General features: G+C 40.4%; 2 protein-coding genes and 1 pseudogene across 20 annotated transcripts in view; 1 reads left to right on the top strand and 2 right to left on the bottom strand.

Annotated features, from left to right (window-relative positions):
- PLIN2 (perilipin 2) overlaps positions 1-14,439 on the bottom strand; it is a 91,552-nt gene extending 77,113 nt beyond the window's left edge. For 4 of the 18 annotated variants that reach the window (XR_011995542.1, XR_011995540.1, XR_011995543.1 and 1 more), the window contains exons 1-3: positions 13,003-14,439; positions 11,254-11,350; positions 10,716-10,787 (exon numbers count right to left, since the gene is read on the bottom strand). The gene's annotated coding sequence lies outside the window, so the exon portion shown is untranslated. Of the gene's footprint in view, positions 1-10,715; positions 10,896-11,253; positions 11,351-13,002 lie in introns of all 18 variants that reach the window. The other 14 variants (XR_011995535.1, XR_011995534.1, XR_011995538.1 and 11 more) reach the window with 8 other exon arrangements.
- The window catches only part of DENND4C (DENN domain containing 4C), a 123,123-nt gene continuing 109,394 nt past the window's right edge, over positions 14,024-27,752 (top strand). For both annotated transcript variants that reach the window (XM_072728185.1, XM_072728186.1), the window contains exon 1: positions 14,024-14,152. The gene's annotated coding sequence lies outside the window, so the exon portion shown is untranslated. The remainder of the gene's footprint in view (positions 14,153-27,752) is intronic.
- Positions 20,425-27,438, bottom strand: LOC140594893 (small ribosomal subunit protein eS19 pseudogene; annotated as a pseudogene).

Genomic DNA, 27,752 nt, shown 5'->3' with positions numbered 1-27,752 from the left:
CCTGAGGCAAGGAAAATAAAAGCAAAAATGAACTATTAGGACTATATGAAAATAAAAAGCTTCTGCACAGCAAAGGAAACCATCAATAAAATTAAAGACAACCTACTGAATGGGAGAAGATATTTGCAAATGACATCTATGATATAGGGTTAGTAGCCAAAATATATAAAGACTTATATAACTCAACACCAAGAAAATAAGTAATCCAATTTTTAAAGGACAGAAGACACAAATAGATATTTCTCCAAAGAAGCCATACAAAAGGCCAACAGACACATCATCAGCAAAATGCAAATTAAAACCATGATGAAATATCACCTTATACCTGTTAGAATGGCTAAAAATCAACAAAAGAAACAAGTGCTAGGAACAAGAGGAGGAAAAGGAACACTTATATATTGTTAGTGGGAATGCAAACTGGTGCAACCACTATGGAAAACAGTATGGAGGTTCCTCAAAAATTAAAAATAGAATTACCATATGATCCAGTGATTCCACTACTGGGTATTTACTCAAAGGATATGAAAACACTAATTCAAAAAGATATATGCACCCCTATGTTTACTGCAGCATTATTTATAATAGCCAAATTACAGAAGCAGCCCAAGTGAATGGCTAAAGAAGATGTGGCGTGTGCACGCACGCGCACGCACACACACACACACAAGAATATTACTCAGCTATAAAAAATAATGAAACCTTGTCATTTGCAACAACATAGATGGATCTAGAGAGTATAATGCTTAGTGAAATAAGTCAGAGAAAGGCAAATGCCTTCTGATTTCACTCATGTGGAATTTAAAAAAACAAAACAAATGAACAAAGAAAAAGAGAAACAAAAAGCTAGACTCTTTATATATATATAAAGATATATTATCATTATAGAGATAGAGGGAGAGGGAGAAGCATGTTCCATGCAGGGTGCCTGATGTAGGACTCAATCCTGGGACTCCAGGATCATGCCGAGCCAAAGGCAGACACTTAACCGCTGAGCCACCCAGGTGTCCCTTGACTCTTAACTATAGAGAACAACCTAATGGTTACCAGAGGGAAGGTGGGGAGGGAATATGAAATACCTGAATGGGGTTAAAGAGTACACTTATCATAATGAGCACTGTGTAATGCATAGAACTGAGTCACTATATTGTGCACCTGAAACATAACACTGTATGCTAATTTTAAAAATTTACAGTTTCAATATATTTCATTAATTAAAAAGCTTGAAAAAAATGCATCAGACTCAAAATATAAGCAAAAGTATTTTTAATGCTTTTTGCCCCCCTCTTTTCACTTGTATTGGCTAAATAAAAAGCAATTAACAGGGGAGAAGGGGAGTGGAGGTATAGAAGATAGGGAAGGCTGGGTATGAAATAATGTGTAAGGTCTTAAGTAATCAGATAACTGGGTAAGCTATCACTAGTTCCAATTCCTGTCTCTTGGAACCCTCTTCAAGCTTCTAGTTAAGTGCCTGGTAAGCTCCAAAGCATTTTATTTTATTTATTTATTCATGAGAGACAGAGAGAAAGAGAGAGAGAGAGAGAGAGACAGACACAGGCAGAGGGAGAAGCAGGCTCCATGCAGGAAGCCTGACGTGGGACTCAATCCCAGGACTCCAGGATCACGCCGTGGGCTGAAGGCAGTGCTAAACCGCTGAGCCACCTGTGCTGCATGTTCCAAAGCATTTTGAAGAAATCAAGAGTGTTCAAAGCTGACTGGAGACCCTACTGAGAATTGCAAATAGCTCATTGGCTAAAGCACCCTTTCCCCTTCCCAGCATAACTTTTTTTCTTATATTTACCACCTTTTACCATATTACATTTTTTCCCCTATTTATCTTGTTTATTGTCTGTTTGCCCTCACTCGAATATAAACTTCCGAAAGGCAAGAATTTTTGTCTGTTTTATTCTTGCTCTAACCCTGGTGCCTAGAACAGTGTAGGCACCCAGTAGCTATTCAATCAACACTTACTGAATGAGTGATAAATTATTGGCCCTTTGCTTTTCTTTACTTACTATGAATTATAATTTAAGCATGTTTTCTGGCTGAATCATATAAATAATTGTGGCCTTTCTCTGAAACTAAAATGCTTTTTCTAACATATCAGATCAAAGACGTATTTTCCACACACCAGGACAACATTGCAAATAGTGCTTTGATTTTAGCTGCCTTCTGAGCAAACCACACTACAAGTCCAGCTCTAAAATAACTTCCGTATTAAAAAACAAAAAAACAAAAAACAAAGAGCTGAAGAATATTAGGATCAAAGGTAAAAAATAAAAAATTGTCATCGAACTGAATCCAAACAGGTAAACTTAAAAATGCTTAAAAATTCAGAGTGGGATGGACTTTTTGGAAAAGTTATCCCAAGATACTGACTCTACGGATATTAAACAAGTTAGTACTCTGTTTAAAAATTCTGGAGATGCCATGACTTGCAAAATACATAGTATTTTTGCAATACAAAAAATCTAGTTAAGGTGAAAGGAGAGTATATATTAGAGTCAGAGCTCCCCTGGAACAACACCAGAGGTGGTTGCTTGTTTTGTTTGTTTTTTTAACTTTCCAGAAATCACGGTCCTTTTACATGACTTTCCCACAACTACAAAAGTATTTTAAAAGATGGTGCTGTCTTGATAAAAGAAAGCAAGGAAGGAAAAGCATATCAAAAAACAAGACTAAGACCTTCTGATAGTACGGTTTCACTTTCTTTTCTTTTTAAATTTTATTTATTTATTTGAGAGAGAGAGAGAGAGAGAGAATGAACAGGGGGAGGAGAGGTGAATGGAGAGGGGCAGGGGGAGAAGCAGACTCCTCGCTAAGCAGGGAGTATGACACGGGGCTTGATCCCATGACCCTGGGATCATGACCTGAGCTGAAGGCAAACACTTAAACAACTGAGCCATCCAGGTGCCCCTCTCTTCTTTTTCCTTTTTAATCATTGAATTACTTCAAATTACCTTTCTGAGTTATGGCCTATTGATTGCCATAATTCTAATAGGTTTAAAGAATGGAAACAACTTCATCGATAGTATTGCTGAATACCACAGTTAAAGCACTGATGTTGTGAGGCCTGTTCACTTCTGGTCTACAAAACTTACAGGTCAGATCATCAACTTCCCTGGGTCACTGATTCTACCAAGATGTGGGCTTCTACCTAAGGTAAAGCAAGTGTATAATAAGAAACCTTTCGAAATTGTGAAACCAGATTATTCCACTATATTTATCATTTCTGTCATCATCTTCAGTCACTGTTCAAAATATAAGTCTTTTTGTCATGACTTTTTGTGCTGTTTATACTTTTGCTCCCTTTTCCCATTCCTGACCTCCCACTAGTGGAAAGTGCTAATGGTACATTAGGGAATGGCTCCAGATCTCTCGTGATCTCCTTCGGTTCACTTTACCCAATCTTGTTATGTATAAGTGACATTCTTTCAACCAATGATACTCCTAAATCCCCTTGTTATAGACATTCTGAAGCCCTCAATGCTTCACCCTTCCTTTACAAATCTTCCCACTCTGCCTCCTGCAATTTTCCATGATAAACAGATTTCTCTTCTATATCCTTTACCTATTCATTGAATACTCTCCACCTGACTCTCCCCTGAGGACTCATAACTATATTCATATTCTTCCCTAAGCACACTGCTTGCCACCTTCCATATCAGAGGCTGCTCATTTTGCAATAGACAATGTATCTGGAAGACACACATTAGGGTCTCGATTCACCTCTATTCTTCCCCCTTCTTTTGGTAAAAATCTTTGATCCCTTAGGACTCTAGTCCTTGGTGACTCATTCTCTAATCCTGCTTGTCTGTGCTTTTTTTCTGGCCTCCTGTTTGGAGGGAAAAGCAAATCAAACTAACTTTTTTGGTCTCCTAGTATAAGAGTTGGCAAACTTTTTTTAAAATAAAGTATCAGATAGCAAATATTTTTGTCTTTGTGGTCCATACCATCTCTGTCTTAACTCTTTAATTCTGCCATTTTAGTGCCAAAGTAGCCAAAGACAATATTAAACAAATGGGCATGGCTGTGTTCCAATAAAACTTAATTTACAAAAATAGGCATCAGGGTAGATTTAGCCCAAGGGCTAAAGTATGCCAACTCCTGTCCAAGTATGTGCCAGTCACTATGACAGAGGCTTTACATACATTATATCATGGGAAACTATAATGACAATTCCCCAATAGGGCAGAGTAGTAGACAATGAAGGTTAAGCACCTAGTATGGTGACTGCCTATAGTAGGTGCTTGAAAAATGGTTGCTGCAAATGATAATGATTAATTGTAAATGACTCTGCAAGATAAATATTTTATGCCAGAGGAAAGAGGCTCAGGACATTGAAGAACTTATGGAGTAAGTGAAGATCCCAAAGACTTAACTGCTCAATTTTTTTCCCCAATGAATATAGTTTGAATTTAATTGTGGAAATATAGATGAAATGAATAGTAAGTCATGGAAGAAATGGAGTTTAGGGGAGTAGAGGGAATAGATTCAAATTTTCTGCAGAAACCTGACTTCTCCTTTTAGTTTTCTAATTAATGATCCTCATTAGGAGCTACTAGCACATCAAAAGAGTATTAAAATAGCAATTAACCTTGGTGACTAAAGTAAACACAAATATAATTTTCCCTTTGACAAGCTCAAAAGAAAATGCTCTAATAATTCTTAATGAAGGCAGCAGGCATCAGTAAATAAATGATTAGGTTGAGAATTAACATGTCATTTGAGTCAGTTAAGACAGGATTTTCTAAGTTGCTGTTGTTGTTTTTTAGGCATTGTCCATTAATGGTTATTGCTAGCAGAGAATTAATTCAAAACCATATTTCATGCTCTGGACCCAACTCAAAGAACTTTCTTTCTCTTTTTTTTTTTTTTTTTAAGAACTTTCTCATGTAGACTGCACAGGGAAGAAATATCGATGAGAGTCCCAGACATTTCAGACATGTTCAGGCATATTTGCAGGATTGGAGAGGTGGAGCCAGCTGGGGTTTACCTGTACTAGGGTTTCAGTAATTCCAGAGATGGAACAATGATCAGAAACATGGAGGCTGAAAAGTGGTGGAAAGAACAGACTCCTCACAGCCTGCTTAATTATTTGATTGATTCACCAACAATATTTATAGGTTATTACTACTGTTCTAGGTACCAGGGATACAGTAGTGAATAAAATAAAGTTCCTGCCCTTATGAGACTTACATACTGATAGTAAACACATAAATAGACAAAGAATGTCAGTGACTAAATGATGGGGAAAATTTAAAACAGGGAAAGATGACACCTGGATGGCTCAGTGGTTGAGCATCTGCCCTTGGCTCAGGTCATGATCCTGGGGTCCTGGGACTGAGTCTTGCAGCTGGCTCCCTGCAGGGAGCCTACTTCTCCTTCTGCCTATGTCTCTGCCTCTCTCTCTGTGTCTCTCATGAATAAACAAATAAAATCTTAAAAACAAATAAAATAGGGCAAGATGATATAATGTGAGTGTTTATTTTTTAAAGATTTTATTTATTTGAGAGAGAAAGAACAGGCAGAGGGAAGGGTAGAGGGAGGAGCAGAAAGAGAGAAAGAAGCAGACTCCTCACTGAGCAGGAAGCCAATGATGTGGGATTATGACTTGAAGCAAAGGCAAATGTTCAATGGATTGAGCCACCGCAGTGCCCCAATGTGAGTGTTGCTTTAGACAGGATAGGCAGGGAACACTGAATTTCAAACACTAAGCACTGCTCCTAGCAGAAATAGTTTCCTGAGAGCCTTTGTTCAAATTTGCTTCAACTAATCTACACATAACCTTGTTCTATGTGTTTTTGTTAAAAGAAACCATATTTAATATATAACATTGAGGGATCCCTGGGTGGCACAGCGGTTTGGCGCCTGCCTTTGGCCCAGGGCGCGATCCTGGAGACCCGGGATCGAATCCCACGTCGGGCTCCCGGTGCATGGAGCCTGCTTCTCCCTCTGCCTGTGTCTCTGCCTCTCTCTCTCTCTCTGTGTGTGTGACTATCATAAGTAAATAAAAATTTAAAAAATAAAATCTTTAAAAAAATATATATATATATATATAACATCGATTTCTTCACATTGAACTCATAGCCAACAGCACTGTAAGCCATGCCTGAATACAGCTTATCTAACACATATTTTTTTTGTAAAGTGGTAGTTTCACCTCTGCCCAGTCTCTCCAAAGTTTTCCCTTCTATACCGCTAATGGCTTTCTGGGTGTCAAGGTCATACTGTTCTGTATCCTGGAAAACTAAAAGAGTGGTTCTTTACACACACAATGTGGTTAGGTATTCAAGTCTCAGGATACAGGTTTACATTCTCATAGTCAAGAGCACAGTTATATGCAGACTGATGCCAATGGAAGGACCATGGGCCTCAATGGTGGATACACAGCTGAGGTGACTACATTTGACTTCACATAACTGCCTGTTGTATAGCACTGAATGCTCATTAATAGTCTATAGGCATTGGCCCTTTTGTGGTTCCCAGGTATTGGCCTATGAGAGCCCTGGACAGTCCTCCCAATGCTGACCCCAGATCCATTTCTTCTCTATCTTGCCAAATGACATCCTCCCTAACACCTAGTTCATGTGATCCACCTTTGGATCTGGGGGTTGAAGAGGACATCATTTGGCAAGATAGGGAAGATGATGGCGCCAAATAATAAAATGAGGGAACTTAAAAAGGAATAGTTTTGGTGGGGGGCGGGCAGATACAATGCAGGAAGGGAATTAAGAGTTGTGTTTTGAACATGTAAAATGTTAGATGTCATTTAAACATTAGAGGTCGGACATCTGGATGACTGAGTTGGTTAAGTGTCTGCCTTTGGCTTGGTCATAGGTCCTGCATCAGGCTCCCTGCTTGGTGGGGAGTCTGCTTCTCCCTCTATCCTTCCCCACTGTTTGTGATCTCTCTCTTATGCTCTCTCTCTCTCAAATAAATAAATAAAATATTTGATAAACAATAAACCATGGGGGTAGTTTGATGGTTGAGTCCATAGCCCAAGTAAATTTGTGGCTAGAGAGGTAAATTTGGGAGTGAACAACAAAAAGGGGCTGAAATTATTGTTGTTTTTTTTTTTTAGATTTTATTTTATTTATTCATGAGAGACACAGAGAGAGAGAGAGAGAGAGCGAGAGAGAGAGGCAGAGACACAGGCAGAGGGAGAAGCAGGCTCCACGCAGGGAGCCGGATGTGGGACCCAATCCTGGGATTCCAGGATCACGCCCTGGGCTGAATGCAGGCCCTAAACCGCTGAGCCACCTAGGGATCCCCCTTATTCTGGTTTCTATTAATCCTTTTGAGACACCTTCTAGTATTCAGTTCATTTTCTCCTTTTCTGTCTGAAAGGAACCATAAAAGTAGGGGAAAATTTGAGTAGGTGCTAAAGGGTATTAGCACCAGATCCCAATGATTTCTTTGTCAGGGTATTAAAACCATACAGTGCTTATTGAACTCATATTAAATATGTCAGAAATTGAATATTAATTTGAGACTTTTAGGCAGACTCTGATTCTTAAATATTATGGGGTCTTTGATCTAAATAGTGAAATATCTTTAAGGGCGACAATTTCGTTGGAGAGAGTCCCCACCCTATACTCCCTGAATCATGGAGGAACCTGAGCAGCATCATTCTGGTGTATCAGTCAGAGGTGTATTGCAAACTCAAACCCTCCAGGCAGGAGTTGTATAGATCCATGAGGAGTAGAAGGGGTGAGAGAGGATACATTATCAATATTTCATAGTTTTTTTTCTCATTCAAAAATAACAAAATATTGAACAAAATATTAATTAAAATAATTTTTTTATTTTTAAAAAAGATTTTATTTATTTATTCATGAGAGACAGAGAGAGAGAGAGAGGCAGAGACACAGGCAGAAGGAGAAGCAGGCTCCATGCAGGGAGCCTGATGTGGGACGACTTGATCCCGGGTCTCCAGGATCAGGCCCTGGGCTGAAGGTGGCCCTAAACCGCTAAGCCACCCAGGCTGCCCTAAAATAATTTTTAGTAGTGACAGTGGCCTCGTACTTTTTATTTTTTAAAGTCCATATCTTCTAGATCTACATGCTGAAGTATTTGCTGATGAAATGAAATGCCAATTATTTGCTTCAAAATACTCAGGGAGAAGAGGGGAGTGGGGAAGGGGATACATGGAATCAAGATTAAGTATGAGTTGAAGCTAAGTGATAAACTCAGAAGAGTTCATTATACTATTTAAAAATTTTTAAAATTATTTATTTATTTTAAAAGATTTATTTATTAATGAGAGATACAGACAGAAAGAGAGGCAGAGACACAGGCAGAGGGAGAAGCAGGCTCCTTACAGGGAGCCCAATGTGGGACTTGATACCGGATCCCGGGATGATGACCTGAGCTGAAGGAAGGCGCGCAACCGCTGAGCCACCCAGGGGTCCCTATACTATTTTTTTTTACAAAAGATTTTACTTATTTATTCATGAGAGACACACACACAGAGAGAGGCAGAGACATAGGCAGAGGGAGACGCAGGCTCCATGCAGGGAGCCCGATGTGGGACTCCAGGATCTCGCCCTGGGCCGATGGCAGGCGCTCAACCGCTGAGCCACTCAGATGTCCCTATACTATTATTTTTTGATGCTTATATCTTATTGTTCTTGTTTTCTTTTCTTTTTTTTTTTAATTTTTTTTTTTAATTTTTATTTATTTATGATAGTCACAGAGAGAGAGAGAGAGAGAGGCAGAGACACAGGCAGAGGGAAAAGCAGGCTCCATGCAGGAAGCCGGATGTGGGACTCGATCCCAGGTCTCCAGGATCAGACCCTGGGCTGAAGGTAGTGCTAAACCGCTGAGCCACCCAGGCTGCCCTGTTTTCTTAATAAAAATTTTTTAGAAAAATTGATCTTTGAAACACAGAATACATATATTTCTTTTTTTAAAAAAAGATTTACTTATTTATTTGAGAGAGAGCGAGTGCATAAGCAGAAGGGACAGAAGGAGAAGGAGATAGAATCTCAAGCAGACTCCATGCTGAACATGGAGCCCCAGAAAAAGCTTGGTTTCAAGACCCTGAGATCTCAACCTGAGCCAAAAACTAGAATCAGATGCTTAACCAACTGTACCACCCAATGCCCCTCCAATACATACATTTCTTGGTCTGTGGTCAGGACAATTTGATATGATGTGAGGAAAAAAAAGAATTAAAGCCCAGAAAAAGGGGTTGGGAAGAAGCAGGTAAGAGTTGAATTCTAGTCATGACAGGCAACAGTAAGAATAGGCTGTCTTCCTATCAACCTCTCCACCCATTATTTCTTTCTGTTTTTCTTCTTCTTTTTTAAAAGATTTTATTTATTTATTGATCACACACACACAGGCAGAGACATAGGCAGGGGGAGAAGCAGGTTCCCTGAAAGGAGCCTGGTGAGGGACTCGATCCCAGGACCCCAGGGTCACGCCCTGAGCCCAAGGCAGATGCTCAACCGCTGAGCCACCCAGGTATCCCCTGTCTGTGTTTCTTCCTTTTGCTAATCCCAACTCTTTATGATTTGTTCTCAGGATCATTTACTCTACTTTGACTCAAGATCAGGAGCCTTGTGCCAACCCTCTCCACCTAGAGTCCATCTATGTTTGGCCTGTAGGCCTAGTAAGGAGAGTTGGATAAAGATTATGCTGAGTAATTCCAAAAGACTCTAGATGAGGTCATTCTGATAATGCTGAGACAGAGTCCACAGTCAGATAAGATACTGGAGTAGAACACAAAGAGAGTGTGCTAACGCTCCTTGTGGAGAGTAGGATACACTGGCTCATTTAGATACATGAATAATGCAGATCTAGTGTTTGTTGATGTCATTGTTACTTAAAACTCTTTTCTAGAAGGATAACACAGTGCCTGCAGGCATAAAACACCAGGCCTTCAAATCCTGTTTTTTTGAAAATTGATGAGTAAGGGGCTGGAACCAAATAACTTGCCAATGTATGACAAGTGGCTTATGCACAGGAAAGTAGAGATCAGGCTCAGATTTTCATGCTGTGGAGGCTGTCCTAGGGAATCTAGAGTTAAGTTATTCTGACTGAGAAAATAAAGAGTTAAGAACTTAGTAGTTTCTCCATACTCAACCATGAAATCACTAAAGCTGAGCCTGGGAAGACTCTAGGTAAGTCAGTAAACTTTGCTGGGCCTTAATGTCCCCATCTATCAAATGACTTAATTAGAATAGACGATCTCTAAAGTTTCCCCTCTACTCCAAACTCATGATTCCATGAAATACTTAAAGCTACCCTTTTTATTATGAAAAAAAAAATTAAAAAGTTATTAAAAGTAGAGAACTCTAAGAACCCCCAGTAGCAGTCACTCCATTTCATCTTGTGTCCAATTTTGTTTTACCTAAACTCATATTTACTCACTATTCTATCCCCCCTTGCATTATTTTGAAGCAAATCCAAGATATCATATGAAATACATTTTAATGAACTCTTTTGGAGCAAAGATAGTTTATAAATAACTGGTCAGGAGAAGTTAGTCTTTCCACTTTTCTTACCTTCTTTTACTGCAATTATAACCACTATAGTTAAATTTAGCATGATAGGATGCTAAGAATCGCATGCTAAACCCTAGTCAAGGAATAGCTACCGTGAATGCACACTTGTTATCATCCAGGTATGACTATTATGTATTAATTATTTTTGCTATGTCACAAATTAATCCCCAAATGTTGCAGCTGGAAACAAGAAACATTTCTTACCTCACAGTTCTGTAAGTAAGGAATGTAGGAGCAGCTTAGTTGGGCGATTCTGGCTCAGGGTCTGTCAGGAGGCTGAAATAGAGGTTTTGGCTGTGGCTACAGTCATCTCAAGGCTCAACTTGGCTAGGATACACTTCTGAACTCATTCACAGGGCTGCCTGATGACATGGTAGCTGGCTTCTCCCAGAGGAAGCAATCCAGAAGGTGAGAGAGAAAGAATCCATGAGTGAAGGCACAGGTCTTTTTTTAATAGTCTCATCTTGTTAGAGACATCTCATTACTTCTGATGTATTCTGTGTGTTAGAAGCTCATCCATAAGTCCACCCCACAGCCAGTGGAAGGAGATTACACAAGAGCATAAATCAGGAAGTAGGGATCATTATAAGACACAATGAAAGGCTGCCTATCACATGCGCTAAATATTGATTACTGGACTGGTCTGTTTGATATCATAGCTTATTGTAAATTACTAAATGATCTCACTTTTTACTAATAGAATTTTACTCACTTTATACGTGAGGTAAATTAAGTAACTCACCTGATGATAGAGTGGAAGAAAGTGAGGGAACCATGATTTATTTCAGTCATTCATCACATATTTTTTGGAAGTCTGTCATATGTTGGTTATTCCAAATCTGAAAGAGAACATGACATATGAATACACATATATGACTTGTGAACATTGTTCTCAAGGGCTTATAATCTAGTATGGAATTCAGACATTAAGAAATGACAAAAATAGGGGCTCCTGGCTGGCTCAGACAGAAGAGCATGTGACTCTTGATCTTGGGTCTGGGTTTGGAGCCCCACATTGGGTGTAGAAACTACATACAAATAAAATTAAAAAAAAAAGAAATTACAAAAATAATTACAATAATCAGATTAAACTGCTAGATTTATAATGCTTCTATTAAACAGGTAGTTGAATGAAACAGATAAAAAATATAGAAGCATAAAGGTCTTTGAATATTCCTGTGAAAACCAATGTTTAGAACTTTTTCAGGGGAACAAATAGGAAGAGGAAAACAATTTGGGATGTTTCAGCACTGAAGATGGCAACCCAATATATCATATGTTTATTTTAAGAAAATTTTCAGCATTTCCATTCAACTCTTTTGCATTGCTCATCGGCAGAAATCTGCAGTGACCATGCCCAATCAGATGTCTGTATTCCCTTCTTCAATGGGCTGGGTGATTGTTCTGTGCATTCTTGTATTTAGGAAGGCTCAATTGAAACTGTGATACTATAAGGATTATAACAATCATGTTGTTATTGGGCCCTCCAGCTCCTCTCCTACGAGTTAGACTTAAATATTTACATGTTAAAAATTAAAATGAACTTATTTCAATGCTCTGTGCATAAGATTATAGTTGGGAAGGTTGCAGGATCAAGGACTTGCAGACCTAAGAAGAGCTACTGAGATAAGAAAATTAGGCCCAAAATATACTAGTACATTCCATGAAATTTTAGGTAGACAATGGCAATGAAAACCTATGGGAAATCTATAGGGCAATTAAAAAATTAATTGAAAAAAATTAAGTGAAAAAAAATTAAAGAGATTCTTAAATCCTACATTGCAAATTGAGAAAAGTCTGTCAATCAAATGGAAGAGGTATAGTGGCTTCTTCCATTTTTCATTTCTGCGGTTACAAAAAAAAAAGAAGAAACAATCTGTGTTAATGAAATCTACCCATTAAGATATCTCGTCTATATTAAATCTTTTAAAACTGTTAATAGGCCTTGAGAAAGGAAGGACAAGAAGTCCTTGAGAAAGGAAGGACAAGAATCCTCGAGCTAATTTCCAAGTATTAGTTCCTTGAAAACCTTCTGTCTAGATTGTCAAAGGTTGGTTTTCACCGCGTTCAGACGGACTCCAAACTATTACTAAATAAGCCTTGTTTTTATTGCTGTGCATTTCTACAGAATCCGTTCTGACGGCTAATGTAGTTAGGAAAATAGTTTCTGCCATTGGCTACAAAATTCGAACTGTCTATGCAGTAAAATTCAGAAGTAAATCGACAACACGATGTTCACGACTGAGGTCTAATCTTACACTTTCCAGCAAAAAAAGTGCAGACTGAATCAAGAGAGTAGTTCTCAGGACAATGATGCATATGCACGTATATACGAACACTTATCAGAGGCACACAAATATTACCCGCTCTAGTTTTGATCTGCCATGGAATCTGTGAAATCATTCGTCATTTATTTTTATTTTTAGCCAGGAGGTAAAAAAACAAAAAACAAAAAAAACCAAAAAAACATTTCAAACCACCTGCTCCTTACCCAATAACTAGTTGTCACTCTTTCTCATCTAGTAACTTCCAAACGCTGTCAAAAACATTTTGCAAATTTTGCATGAAGGCGGAAGGACTTTGCATGCATCTGTGTAGATAAGGAGCCTACACTTAGGAGGCAGGACAGCACTGATCAAACACGGAGTCCCCATCCCGAAATCCCCGCCGAGGCAGCGACAGCGAGGACGGCCGAGGACTCTCCTGGGGCGCCGCAGCCGGGGAGCTCGGGAGGCGCCAGTCGGCGGGTCTCTCTGCAGCCTCGGAGGACCCCCCGGTCACGCGTGGAAACTCCAGCTCCCATCGTGGGGACGGATCTTGCCCTCCAGAGGCTCGCACACGCCCGGCTGCTCTCCGCGGACTGAGGCGCTCCCTCGGCCCGTCTTCGATACAGCCGAGAGGCGCGGCCGCCACCTGCCTGAGGCCAAGGCAATAAACCCGCGCCAGTCAGCCCCGTAGAAGGGGCGCGAAGGGGCGCAAAGCGGCGCCCAGGGCCCGGTCCTCGCAGCGCGGTTCCGGCCGGGGACCCGCCGCGCCCACGCGCAGGAAGGGCTCGGACCGGGCCGGGCGGGGACCTAGCGCCCCGCGGGGGGCGCCGCGGGGGGCGGGGGAGGGGAGCAGAGGCCGCGCGGCCCGCCCCGCCCCGCCCCGGGGGCGTGGCCCCGGCACCGCCCCGCCCCCTCCCCTCCCCTCCCCCGCGCCCTCGTCCACCCGCCCCCGCAGTAGGAAAGGGAGAGGGAGGGGGGAAAAGGAAAGTGCTGTTCAGTGGAAAGGGGCGGAAGGACGGGGAGAAAAAAAAGAAAAGGGAACAGAAACATGGCCGTCGGCTGTCGGGACGGCGGTGCAGCGGGCAGCTCCTAGGCGACCCGCCGCCCGCGCTGCGGGACTCCAGGGCGCACAGGCGCCCGCGCGGGCTGCGCCGCCGGCCGTTATCGCTGCCCGCGGCGCCCCTCGAGACCCAGCCCGCGAGGCCGCGCAGGCGCAGACCCGGCCGCGGCGGCGGCGGCGGCGGCGGCGGCGGCGGCCGCGGGAGCGAGTCCCCCGCCCGGCGCAGCCCCGGGCGCGCAGGCCGCGAAGCCGGCGCTTTCATGCCCCAGGAAGGGGCTGTGTCTGGGTGGCACCGACGGTGGAGCGGGCGGCAGGTGAGTCTGCGGCGAGGGCCTCTCGCGGAGGAATCCGGCGCCGCGCCTGCGTCGGGCCCGCGCTCCGGGGCGGGGAGGGCGCCGCGCAGGTACGGGCCGGGGGCCGGGGCGGGGGGCCGGGGCCCGCCTGCGGGGGTCGCGCGGGAGGCGGAAGGGGCCGGCTTCGGCGGTCCCGGCCTGGCCTGCCCGCGGCTTCCGGGGGCGGGGAGTCCCCGGAGCCTGCGGGGTGTGATGGAGCCGGAGAGGCCGCGCCGGGGCGGGCCTCCTCGCATCGTCCGCCCGGGCTCCTGGGAGCCGCTTGCCGGGACGGCGAGGGGGGCGCGGGCCCGGGGGCCTCCGGGCGGGGGCGGGGGCGGGGGCGGGGATTGGGCCCCGGCCGGGTGCGTGCGGGGCGAGGCCCGCGGTGGGGCGCGCTGGGTCCCGAGCCCGCGAGCCGAGCCCTGGGGGCCCGCGCAGGTGTCGCAGGTGAATCGAGGGCATTTCCTCCTCTGCCTTCCCGTGGCTGATCCTCAGGGCTTCCTTGTGGGGACACGACTTTCGGGAGGCAGGTTCCATTCAACTCCGAGGACTGCTCACAAATAAAACCACCTAGTGAGACCTTAGTGCTGACTTTGTGAAGGCTGTAACTTTCCTGCACCGAGGATGCTGTCCTGTCTTTTTTTTTTTTTTCTTTTGCTGCTTCATGGACCTTTTCCGTCGCATCAGAGCAAATAAGGAATGACCCAGTTTTTAAAGGGTAACCCCCCCCCCCCCCCGCCCCGTCCCATCCCTTGATGCGTTTGTTTCAACACGGGAACATTTAGGCCAGTTACCGAAGTTCCTTGTGCAGGTGTGAGGGTGCCCTGCCCTCTCCGGGAACGAACGAACCCTCGGCCAGCTGCCGGTATGTTCCTGCCCAAGAGAGGTTGCCAGACGTTGTAATCTGGGAATTTGATTTACTGAGACTGCTTAATTGTGCAAACCCGTGTTAAATCGTTTTCCCTAGACCTCAGTTTCCAGGAGGAGTAGATCTTCCCTTCCGGTCTTCCGGTTTAGGAGGTGAAGGGTTTAGTAAGACTGGGAGTACTATGAGCGCCAAGGCGCCAAGTTTTTAAGGAATATTTGAAGTGAGCGTGTGTATTAAGCTGTCTGAAACGAAGAGCGTCGTTTGTGATGTTATGTGTACACATAAGAGCAAAATCGGCCAACCGGAGAACTGCTTTGAGCATAAAAGAATGTCAGCTCTTGTTCAGTTATAACCATTAAGAAATGGTTATAATATAGCCATTTTATGTAATATAACCAATATGAAGGCCTTATATTTTATTTTCTGACCTCTTATTTGTAATTAGTGTTAAAAAGCTGGTAAACTTCCTGCTGTGAGACTGGGGACTCCGAAATGAATCTAGGTTTGTATTCATGAGGGTGATCTACCTCCTATAGGCTTGGTTTGACTCTTTTGTCTTAACGGCGAACTCAGTCCACACTTTGCACTACATAGGTATCTTGTGTGGCCATTTTGCAAAATAGTTAATCTTTTATATTACTGATTTTACTTTGGCTGTAGTACCAGACTTAGTGCACTACTGTTTACACTTGTTAATTTGGAAAATAGGAAAGCAATGATGTTAGAAATGTTGAAGTTGTATATTGAGGTAATTCACTCTTGTATAATTTGTAAATGAGTGCATCCTGTTGTTGAGAGTAAACATAGTGTTTTGTAGAATAAACTTCAGTTTTCAGCTGAAGAAATTGGCAGTAGAGCTGGTGTGTGGACACTGTTCTTAAAACGCAAATGTTTTAAATTATAAGGAATGGTAGTGATGTGTAGGCTGTGACAATTCATGGTGCCAGACTTGGAGGGTTATTTGGTTAAGATGCTCCCTATAAAGAAACATATTAAGTATCTTCGGTAAAAGCTAATTTGTAGCTATACCTGAGGGATTTTGCATGATAAAGATACATAAAGGCACCTTTGCTCTGTATATATCTTCCAGTTAGGATCAAAACATGTCATATTTTCTTTGGAGTTTACTGCCAAGACAGTTACTGAATTTGCATTGGCTTTACTACTCAGTTTGAAACTTTGGTTCAGTCTTATCCTTGCAACTTAAGTGCAGGTTGTAAAGAAAAGGAAAGCTGCTGAGTCAGTGGCAGGTTGTCTCATTTGGTCTTTCTGGTTTGCAGAAGGGAATTTTGGTTAGAATTTCAATTTCCAATATAATATGCTTGCTGAACTTAGGTAGTAAAGGCAAATAAGCTTTCCTAATACACGAATTAAAATTTTATCTTCTCTTAGCTGGTGGCATGCGTTTTATCTTCTCTTTCATATTGTCAGTTTGACAGACTTGTAGTAATGGGATGTTTTGTTGGGATTGGAGATTCCTTTGTGAAGGTTAAAAATTGGGGAAACTTGTACGTAGTACAGCTGGTGTGAAAGTATAGGTTTAGTGTCACATTGTAGGAAATTCCAAAATCAGATAAGTTTATATTTGAAATTTAAAACAGTATTATTTTGGAAGATATTAGGTAGTTTATAAACTTAAAATTTTTTTCTACTTATGTCAGTGTGTAATATGTATAATAAGTGTAGTAGAGCTCTATGTGTGACTTTAAAACTTTATTGGAAAAGAATGTAACATGATTAGAGGAAATTCAAAAGGAAAAAAAATTTAATTCTCACCTTACATTTTTCTGTATTCTTATTCTACTTGTATAATATATTAATCAGTATAATGTATTAATCCTATCCATACTTGTATATAATTCTGTGGTTAATATTCATATAATTTTTTTAAAGGATATATTTTAGAGAGAGTGTGTGTGCATATTGTGGGGGAGGGACTGGGGGGGGGGTGGGGAGGATGGTGGGGAGGGCTGAGGGAGAGGGAGAAAATCTCATGCAGAGTCCCTGTGGAGCCTGGGATCATGCCCTGAGCTGAAATCAGGAGCCTTCTGCTTAGCCGGCTGAGCCATCTAAGCGCTCCATATAATTGTCTGTCTGTCTGTCTTCCTTTTCTTTTCTTTTTTTCTTTGATTTTCTTTATTTATGAGAGAGAGAGAGAGACAGAGACACACACAGGCAGGAGAAGCAGACTCCATGCCAGGAGCCTGACATGGGACTTGATCCCGGGTCTACAGGATCACGCCCTGGGCTGACGGTGGCGCTAAACCGCTGAGCCACCCAGGTCCCTGGTGCTGCATATTATTGTTATTTTATGGTTTTGTAATAGTCCAAAGTTTTGCTGTTTCACAGTGCATTTAACTATTTCTTTGTCTTTGAACATTAAAATGTTAGTACATTTGAACATTAAAATGTTTAGTAAAATTACTAAAGTAATTCCACCTTATTACTCTTTAAATAATGTGATAATGAAATCATTTTGCTAATATGATTGTCCAAGCCAAATTAATTTTTATTTTATTTATTATTTATTTTTATTTTATTTTATTTTGTTTTTCCAAATTACTTTTTAAACGTTTGAAAAAGTAGGCATTTTTTGAACTGTTTCATTTGCAGCGGATTATTAGGGCTTTTATAATATAGTATTTAATTGAGAACACAATTTTAAAAAGATGAAAACATTGGGACGCCTGGGTGGCTCAGCGTTGAGCCCCCTGCCTTTGGCTCAGGGTGTGATCCTGGATTCCTGGGATCGAAGTCCCACGTCTGGCTCCTTGCATGGAGCCTGCTTCTCCCTCTGCCTATGTCTCCGCCTCTCTCTGTGTCGCTCAGGAATAAATGAATAAAATCTTTAAAAAAAAAAAAAAGATGAAAAATGGTTGATGTGCCTATATGTCTTGAATTTATTGAGTAGGTATTAAAATAAAAATTCATAATTTTTCCTGTTACTTACATGTTTCCATTTATCAATTTTACTTTTAAAATATAATAAGTAATATTTTCTAGTGATTCTCCATTCTTAAAGTAATATTGTGGGACATAAATGTTTCTCTTATTTCACCCTGAACTCATATTTACAAATATAGATTTACAGTCTTTTGACGTACAGAAGAGTAATTTTATAGAATTTTAAAAGTATTTGAAATATTTTAAAGGATTCTTTGAATGTAGTTTTTTATTGTGTATATGCAATTTATGTATATCTAATTTAGGAATGCTTAGACCCTAAAAGCATAAGTGTTAGGAGTCTCTTTTTAATTATGGAAAAAAGAATGTACTAACTAGGTACTGTGCTGTTGGGTAGGGATAAAAGGATGAATAACATTCTGAATATTAAAGTCTAGCAGGATAAACAGTCTTATGAATATGCATCACAACTACAATATGACAATCTAAAATAAAGCAAACTTCTCTATGGGAGCAGAGGGAAGTCCCTAACTATTTTTGATGTGGATTAGAGATGGTAAATTTACATAGGATGAGATACTTGATTTAAAACTCAAAGAATGATATGAAAAGGTGCTAAGTAATGAAAACGGTGGATTTTATGAAAATGCAAGTAGTGTAGTGTGGGTTCACAGTTCTAGAGGGAACTAGGGACTAAGCTGGAGGAGAAAGCAGGGATAATGTTATGAAAGTTGAATTAGGAATTAAGACCATACATTATGGGGAATAGGAAACCATGTTATGATTTTAGACTATTAAATATCTTTGGCTTGTTTGTGAAGGATGGTTATGAGAGAGCAGCTTGAATGAGGCTGCAGATTCATCAGAAGATCTTGAAGGCATCCAGGTGAGAATTAAGAACAGCAGTGGTAGGAATGGAAAAAAATAAATAGAATTGAGAACTATTATGTGATACAGACATTATTCTCTGTCTCAGAAGCCTTTTCTCTCTCCTTATCTTCTTGTCCAGTATGCAACCAGTCACACCAGTCAGCTTTCAGGTTTTTTCTCTTAGAGCTCTTGCTTATGCTGTTCCTTTATATGTTAGTTTTTCTGAGCTGGCTTTCCTGATCACACTGCCTATAGGGAGATCAGTTACTATCATACCACCTAGTTATTTTATTCTGCAGGATTCTTTCTTTCTTTCTTTTTTTGTCTTCCCTTCTCTCTTCTCTTCTCTTCTCTTCTCTTCTCTTCTCTTCTCTTCTCTTCTCTTCTCTTCTTTCTTCTTTCTTCTTTCTTCTTTCCTTCGTGTTTATTCCCTTTACCAGTTTGGAGATTATATGTGATCTGACTCCTTTTTTATTTTTTGTAAGTTTGGTTGTATTTCTGGTCTTTTTCTGTTCCATTGGTCTACATTTTTATACCAACACTATATTGTCTTTATTATTTCTATATAGCAAACCTTACAATCAGGTAGTGTATATCCTTCAACATTGTCTTTTTTCAATATTGCTTTGGTTATTATAGATCGTTAGCATTTTCATATAAACTATAGACTAAGCTTATCAGTTTTTACAAAAAGCTTGTTCAGGAGAATTGACACCTTACTAATACTGAGTCTTCTGATACTTTAACATGGCATAGTTCTTCATTTATTTAGGTCTCTTTAGTACTTTTATGTAGCATTTTTGTAGTTTTTCTTTTGTAGGTCTTATATATATTTTGTTCTGTTTATCCCTAAGTATTTCATTTTTTTTATGCTTTCCACTGTTAATGATACTGTATTTTAAATTTCTTTTCCCAAAATTTTTTTTGATAAAATGTAGAAAATACAATTGATTCTTTTTGATTCTTTTGTGTATTGTTTTGTAATTTGTTATCTTACTAAATTCACTTTTTATTTCTAGTACTTTTATGTAGATCCCTTAGGATTTTCTTCATACACAATCATATCTGCAGAGAAAACCATTGTTGCTTCATTTCTAGTCAGTTATGCTGTTTTTTTTCCCCTATTGTCACTGGCTAGATTAGTGCTATTCACTAGAAATATAATGTAACTTAGAATTTTTTAGTAGTCCTACAATAAGAGGCAATGATAAGTCATTACATGAACTACATTTTTTACTCCACTATTTCCTACATATTATTCACAGTAGTTTCCCCAGCACTGTCATCACAAATTATCACAAACCGTGTGGTTTAACACAACAAAAATTACTTCTGTCTTAGTTCTGGAAACTCAAGGTCTGAAATCAAGATGTTGACAGGGACTTAACATCCTTTGAAAGCTGTAGGAAGGATTCCTTCCATTCCTCTTCTTATTTCTGGTGGTTGCTGGCAATCCTTAGATTATCCTAGATACAGGGCTATTTAGATTTTCCATTTCTTTTTTTGTCAGTTTTGGTAATTTGTGTCTTTTAAAAACTTTGTCCATTTCACATGTTGTTGAATTTATTTTATTTTTTTAATTAATTAATTAATTAATTTTTAAAATGAATGAGGCAATTTGTTAACCCAGCATTTGTTCTAATGCTTCTTGTTGGCAGCTGCCACCCGTCTGGTGATTCTGTCCAGATCCTGCTGTCCCTGAGGTGTCAGTTTGCGGCCCCCATCTTGGTCCTTTTCTACCATTTTCAGCCCCTCTAGGGCTTGGAGGATCCTGTGGGCCATGCTTTTGGAGCCTCTGCCGAAGTGGCTGGGCATGACCCCGTTTCTCTGACATCCCCCAGAGATCTTAGTCATGGAGCCGACCCCAGCGCCACCCCGGAGGTACAGGTGCTGTGCTGTGGAAGCAGCTTGTGTGTAGAACCAGTTCTCATCGTAGGGAGCAAGCTCTTTATGCTTGACCAGCTTAACAGTGTCCACCCATTCAGGGACTTTGAGCTTCCCAGACTTTTTGAGGAAGGCTGCCAGAGCTCTGATGAACTCCTGCTGGTTCACGTCTTTTACAGTAACTCCAGGCATCGTGCGGCCTGCGTGCTGCCAGCCAGGGGAAAGATGTTGTTTAATTTATTGATGTGAAAGTATATATGATGTACCCCTGTTATTTTTTTAATATCTAAAAATATACCTTCTTTTGTAATTTCACCTCTTGCTTTTTTTTTTGATTTAGAGGTATTGATTTCTATTGCTATTACTTGTCCATTTTCAATTTTACTAATTTCTGTCAATTTTTTTTCCCTCTGCTTACTCTTGGCTTAATTTGCTTTTCTTTTTCTACCTTCTTAAGGGGAATCCTTAGACCACTAATTTAAAAACTCCTCTTTTCTAATATGAGTGCACTATTGGGTGCTTATGCAAAGGATACAAAAATAGTGATTTCAAGGGGCACATGCACCCAGCACTATCAACAATAGCCAAAATTACGGGAAGAAGCCAAAAAGAGAAAAGGAGGCAAACCGTAAGAGACAACTATAGAGAATAAACTGAAGGTTGCTGAGGGGAGGTAGGCAGAGAGGTAATAGGTATTAGGAGAGTACTTGCTCTGATGAGTGCTGGGTTAAAAAAAAAACCCATAAAAAGTACACCAAAGAACACACCAATCTGTCAGTTTGTGCTCCATATACTTTGTTGCTCTCTTGTTAGGTGTATACACTTTTAGGATTGTTAGGCTTGATGAATGAACTCTTTTATTGTTATCATGAAATGTTTCTCTTTATCCTTGTTTTGAAGTTCTTCTTTGCCTGTTGTTAATAAGACCCCTTGTGGGATGCCTGGGTGGCTCAGTCAGTTAAGCAACTGATTCTTGGTTTCGGCTCAGGTCGTGATCTTACCGTCATGATTGATCTTCCTCGCAAAAACTCACAATCCCTCTGTAATCTTTTTTTTTTTTTTTAAAGATTTTATTTATTCATGAGAGACACAGGTAGAGGGAGAAGCAGGCTCCTCGCAGGGAGCCTGATGCGGGACTCGATCCTGGGACTCCAGAATCACGCCCTGGGCTGAAGGCAGATACTCAACCGCTGAGCCACCCAGGGATTCCCTCCCTCTGTAATCTTAAGAAAAACATCAGAAAAATTCCAGTAGAGGAACATCCTAAAAAATGCCCGACTGGTACTCCTCTAAACTGTTATGATCATGAAGAACAAGGAGCATTTAAGAAACTGTTGTACCTAGAAGTAGCCTCAGGAGACATGGCAACTCAGTGTAATGGTGTGTCTAGATGAGATCCTAGAATAGAAGAAGTACATTAGGTAAAAACTAAGGCAATCTGAACAAACTGTAGACTTTAGTTAATAATAAGGTGTTAACATTGGTTCATTAATTGTAACAAATGTCAGTAAGATGTTAATAATAGGAGAAACTGGGTCCAAGGTATAGAGAAATCTCTGTACTACCTTTTCAGATTTTCTCTAAATCTAAAACTGTTCTAAAAAATAAAATCTAAAATCATCCTGAAAACCTACGAACTCAGCCTGAGATTTAAAGAGAGAACAGTTGGAATGCTACAGTGAGAAGAATTTGCTTCTCACTGTGGTATTCTATCAAGCACAGCTTGTTTTTAGTCACTCTGCACTGAGCAAAATGACTAGATAGAACTCACCACAAAAGAAAGAATCAGAAACAGTACTCTCTCCCACAGAGTTACAGAATTTGGATTACAATTCAATGTCAGAAAGCCAATTCAGAAGCAAAATTATAAAGCTACTGGTGGCTCTAGAAAAAAGCATAAAGGATTCAAGAGACTTCATGACTGCAGAATTTAGATCTAATCAGACTGAAATTAAAAATCAATTAAATGAGATGCAATCCAAACTGGAGTTCCTAACGATGGGGGTTAACAAGGTAGAAGAACAAGTGAGTGACATAGAAGACAAGTTGATGGCAAGGAAGGAAGCTGAGGAAAAAAGAGAAAAACAATCAAAAGATCATGAGGAAAGGTTAAGGGAAATAAATGGCAGCCTCAGGAGGAAAAAATCTATGTTTAATTGGGGTTCCAGAGGGCGCCAAAAGGGACAGAGGACCAGAAAGTGTATTTGAACAAATCATAGCTGAGAACTTCCCTGACTTGGGAAGGGAAACAGACATTCAGATCCAGGAGATAGATCACCCCCTAAAATCAATAAAAACTGTTCAACACCCTGATATTTAATAGTGAATCTTGCAAATTCCAAAGATAAAGAGAAGATCCTTAAAGCTGCAAGAGACAAGAGAATCCCTAACCTTTATGGGGAGAAGTATTAGGTTAACAGCAGACCTCTCCACAGAGACCTGGCAGGCCAGAAAGGTCTGGCAGGATATATTCAGGGTCCTAAATGAGAAGAACATGCAGCCAAGAATACTCTATCCAGCAAGGCTCTCATTCAGAATAGAAGGAGAGATAAAGAGCTTCCAAAATAGGCAGAAACTGAAAGAATATGTGACCACCAAACCAGCTCTGCAAGAAATATTAAGGGAGACTCTGTAAAAGAAGTCCAAGGAAACAATCCACAAAAACAGGGACTGAATAGGTATCATGATGACACTAAATTCATATCTTTCTATAGTAACTCTGAACATGAATGGGCTTAATGATCCCATCAAAAGGTGCAGGGTTAAAAAAAAAAAAAAAAAAGGTGCAGGGTTTCAGACTGGATAAAAAAGCAAGACCCATCTATTTGCTTTCTACAAGAAATTGATTTTAGATGTAAGGACACCTACAGCCTAAAAATAAAAGGTTGGAGAACCATTTACCATTCAAATGGTCCTCAAAAGAAAGCAGAGGTAGCCATCCTCATATCAGATAAATTACAGTTTATCCCAAAGACTGTAGTAAGAGATGGAGGGACACTATATCATACTTAAAAGATCTATCCAACAAGAGGACCTAACAATCATGAATATTTATGCTCCGAATGTGGGAGCTGCCAAGTATATCAATCAATTAATAACCAAAGTTAAGACATACTTAGATAATAATACACTTGGTGACTTCAGTGTAGTGCTTTCTACAATCGATAGGTCTTCTAAGCACAACATCTCCAAAGAAACAAGAGCATTAAGTGATATACTGGACCAGATGGATTTCACAGATATTTACAGAACTTTACATCCAAATGCAACTGAATTCTCATTCTTCTCAAGTGCACATGGAACTTTCTCCAGAATAGACCACATACTGGGTCACAAATCAGGTCTTAACTGATACCAAAAGATTGGGATTGTCCCCTGCATATTTTCAGACCATAGTGCTTTGAAACTAGAACTAAACCACAAGAAGTTTGGAAGGATTTCAAACACGTGGACGTTAAAGACCATCCTGCTAAAAGATGAAAAGGTCAACCAGGAAATTAGAGAAGAATTAAAAAGATTCATGGAAACTAATGAGAATGAAGATACAACCATTCAAAATCTTTGGGATGCAGCAAAAGCAGTCCTGAGGGGGAAATACATCGCAATACAAGCATCCATCAAAAAACTGGAAGGAACTCAAATACAAAAGCTAACCTTGCAGCTAAAGGGGCTGGAGAAGGAGCAGCAAATAAAATCTTCACCCAGCAGAAGAAGACAGTTAATAAAGATTCGAGCAGAACTCAATGAAATAGAGACCAGAAGAACTGTGGAACAGATCAACAAAACCAGGAGTTGGTTCTTTGAAAGAATTAATAAGATAGATAAACCATTAGCCAGCCTTATTAAAAAGAAGAGCGAAAAGACTCAAATTAATAAAATCATGAATGAGAGAGACCATCACCAATACCAAGGAAATATAAATGATTGAAAAACTTATTATGAGCAGCTATATGCCAATAAATTAGGCAATCTAGAAGAAATGGGCACATTTCTGGAAAACCACAAACTACCAAAACTGGAACAGGAAGAAGTAGAAAACCTGAACAGGCCGATAACCAGGGAGGAAATTGAAGCAGTCATCAAAAACCTCCCAAGACACAAAAGTCCAGGTCCAGATGGCTTCCCAGGGGGATTCTATCAAACATTTAAAGAAGAAACCATACCTATTCTACTAAGGCTGTGCAGAAAGAAAGAAATGGAGTACTTCCAAACTCGTTCTATGAGGCCAGCATCATCTTAATTCCAAAACCAGACAAAGACCCCACCAAAAAGGAGAATTATAGACCAGTATCCCTGATGAACACATGAAAAATTCTCAACAAGATAACTAGCCAATAGGATCCAACAGTACATTAAGAAGATTATTCACCATGACCAAGTGGGATTTATTCCAAGAATGCAAGGCTGGTTCAACACTTGTAAAGCAATAAATGTGATAGATCATATCAACAAGAGAAAAAAAGAACCATATGATCCTCTCAATAGATGCAGAGAAAGCATTTGACAAAATACAGCATCCATTCCTGATCAAAACTCTTCAGAGTGTAGAGATAGAGGGAACATTCCTCAGCATCTTAAAAGCCATCTATGAAAAGCCCACAGTAAATATGTGGGAATATTCTCAATGGGGAAACACTGGGAGCCTTTCCCCTAAGATCAGGAACACGACAGGGATGTCCACGCTCACCACTGCTATTCAACATAGTATTAGAAGTCCTAGCCTCAGCAGTCAGGCAACAAAAAGAAATAAAAGGCATTCAAATTGACAGAGAAGAAGTCAAACTCTCCCTCTTCACAGATGACATGATACTGTACATAGAAAACCCAAAAGATTCCACCCCAAGATTGCTAGAACTCAGACAGCAATTCGGCAGTGTGGCAGGATACAAAATCAATGCCCAGAAATCAGTGGCATTTCTATACACTAACAATGAGACTGAAGAAAGAGAAATTAAGGAGTTAATCCCATTTATAGTTGCACCCAAAAGCATAAGATACCTAAGAATAAACCTAACCAAAGAGGTAAAGGATCTATACCCTAAAAACTACAGATCACTTCTGAAAGAAATTGAGGAAGACACAAAGAGATGGAAAACTATTCCATGATTATGGATTGGAAGAATTAATATTGTGAAAATGTCTATGTTACCCAGGGCAATTTATACATTTAATGCAATCCCTATCAAAATACCATGGACTTTCTTCAGAGAGTTGGAACAAATCATCCTAAGATTCGTGTGGAATCAGAAAAGACCCTGAATAGCCAGGGGAATATTAAAAAAGAAAACCGTATCTGGGGGCATCACAATGCCAGATCAGGTTGTACTACAAACCTGTGGTCATCATGACAGTGTGGTACTGGCACAAAAACAGACACATAAATCAATGGAACAGAATAGAGAATTCAGAAATGGGCCCTCAACTCTATGGTCAACTAATATTTGACAAAGCAGGAAAAAAAGACACTGGAAAAAAAAGACAGTCTCTTCAATAAATTGTGCTGGGAAAATTGGACATCCACATGGAGAAGAATGAAACTAGACCATTCTCTTACACCATGCACAAAGATAAACTCAAAATTGATGAAAGATCTAAATGTGAGATAAGAATCTATCAAAATCCTAGAGGAGAATGCAGGCAACACCCCTTTTGAACTTGGCCACAGCAACTTCTTGCAAGATACATCTATGAAGGCAAGAGAAACAAAAGCAAAAATGAATTATTGGGACTTAATCAAGATAAAAAGCTTCTGCCCAGCAAAAGTAACAGTCAACAAAACTAAAAGACAACCTACCAAATGGGAGAAGATATTTGCAAATGACCTATCAGATAAAGGGCTAGTATCCAGGATCTATAAAGAACTGATTAAACTCAACACCAAAGAAACAAACAATCCAATCATGAAATGGGCAAAAGGCATGAACAGAAATTTCACCAAAGAAGACATACACATGGCCAACAAGCACATGAGACAATGCTCCACATCACTGGCCATCAGGGAAATACAAATCAAAACCACAATGAGATACCATCTCACACCAGTGAGAATGGGGAAAATTAACAAGACAGGAAACCACAAATGTTGGAGAGAATGTGGAGAAAGGGGAACCCTCTTGTACTGTTGGTGGGAATGTAAACTGGTGCAACCACTCTGGAAAACTGTGTGGAGGTTCCTCAAAGAGTTAAAAATAGATCTGCCCTACGATCCAGCAATTGCACTGCTGGGGATTTACCCCAAAGATACTGACGCAGTGAAACACCAGAACACCTGCCCCCCAGTGTTTATAGCAGCAATGTCCACAATAGCCAAACTGTGGAAGGAGCCTCGGTGTCCATCGAAAGATGGATGAAAGAAGATGTGGTCTATGTATACAATGGAATATTAGTCAGCCATTTGAAATGACAAATACCCATCATGTGCTTTGACGTGGATGGAACTGGAGGGTATTATGCTGAGTGAAATGATTCAGTTGGAGAAGGACAAACATATGGTCTCATTCATTTGGGGAATATAAAAATTAGTGAAAGGGAATAAAGGGAAAGGAGAGAAAATGAGTGAAAATATTAGTGAGGGTGACAAAACATGAGAGACCTAACTCTGGGAAATGAACAAGGTGTAGTGGAAAGGGAGGTAGGGGGTTGGGGTGACTGGGTTGATGGGCACTGAGGTGAGGACTTGGCAGGATGAGCACTGGGTGTTATGCTATATGTTGGCAAATTGAACTCCAATAAAAAAAATAAAAAAAAAGTCTAGGGGTGCATGGGGTAGCTCAGTCAGTGAAACATTTGCATTTAGCTCAGGTCATGATCTCAAGCGCCCTGAAATTGAGCCCTGAGTTGGGCTCCCTGCTCAGTGGGCAGTCTGCTTGAGATTCTCTCTTTCTCCCTCCCTCCCTCCGTCCCTCTCCCTCTCCCTCTTTCCCTCTTCCCCCCCCCGCCCCTCCCACTCATACTCTCTTTTTCTCTCTCAAATAAATAAATAAATCTTTTAAAAACATATGGCCACTCAGGCTTTCTTACATGTTAAATGTTTTTGCATACTTGCACTTTTTTAAA

Source organism: Vulpes vulpes, chromosome 12, assembly GCF_048418805.1.
Source record: "Vulpes vulpes isolate BD-2025 chromosome 12, VulVul3, whole genome shotgun sequence".
Taxonomy (NCBI): Eukaryota; Metazoa; Chordata; class Mammalia; order Carnivora; family Canidae; genus Vulpes; species Vulpes vulpes.
This window is presented reverse-complemented; position numbering and strand designations above follow the sequence as displayed.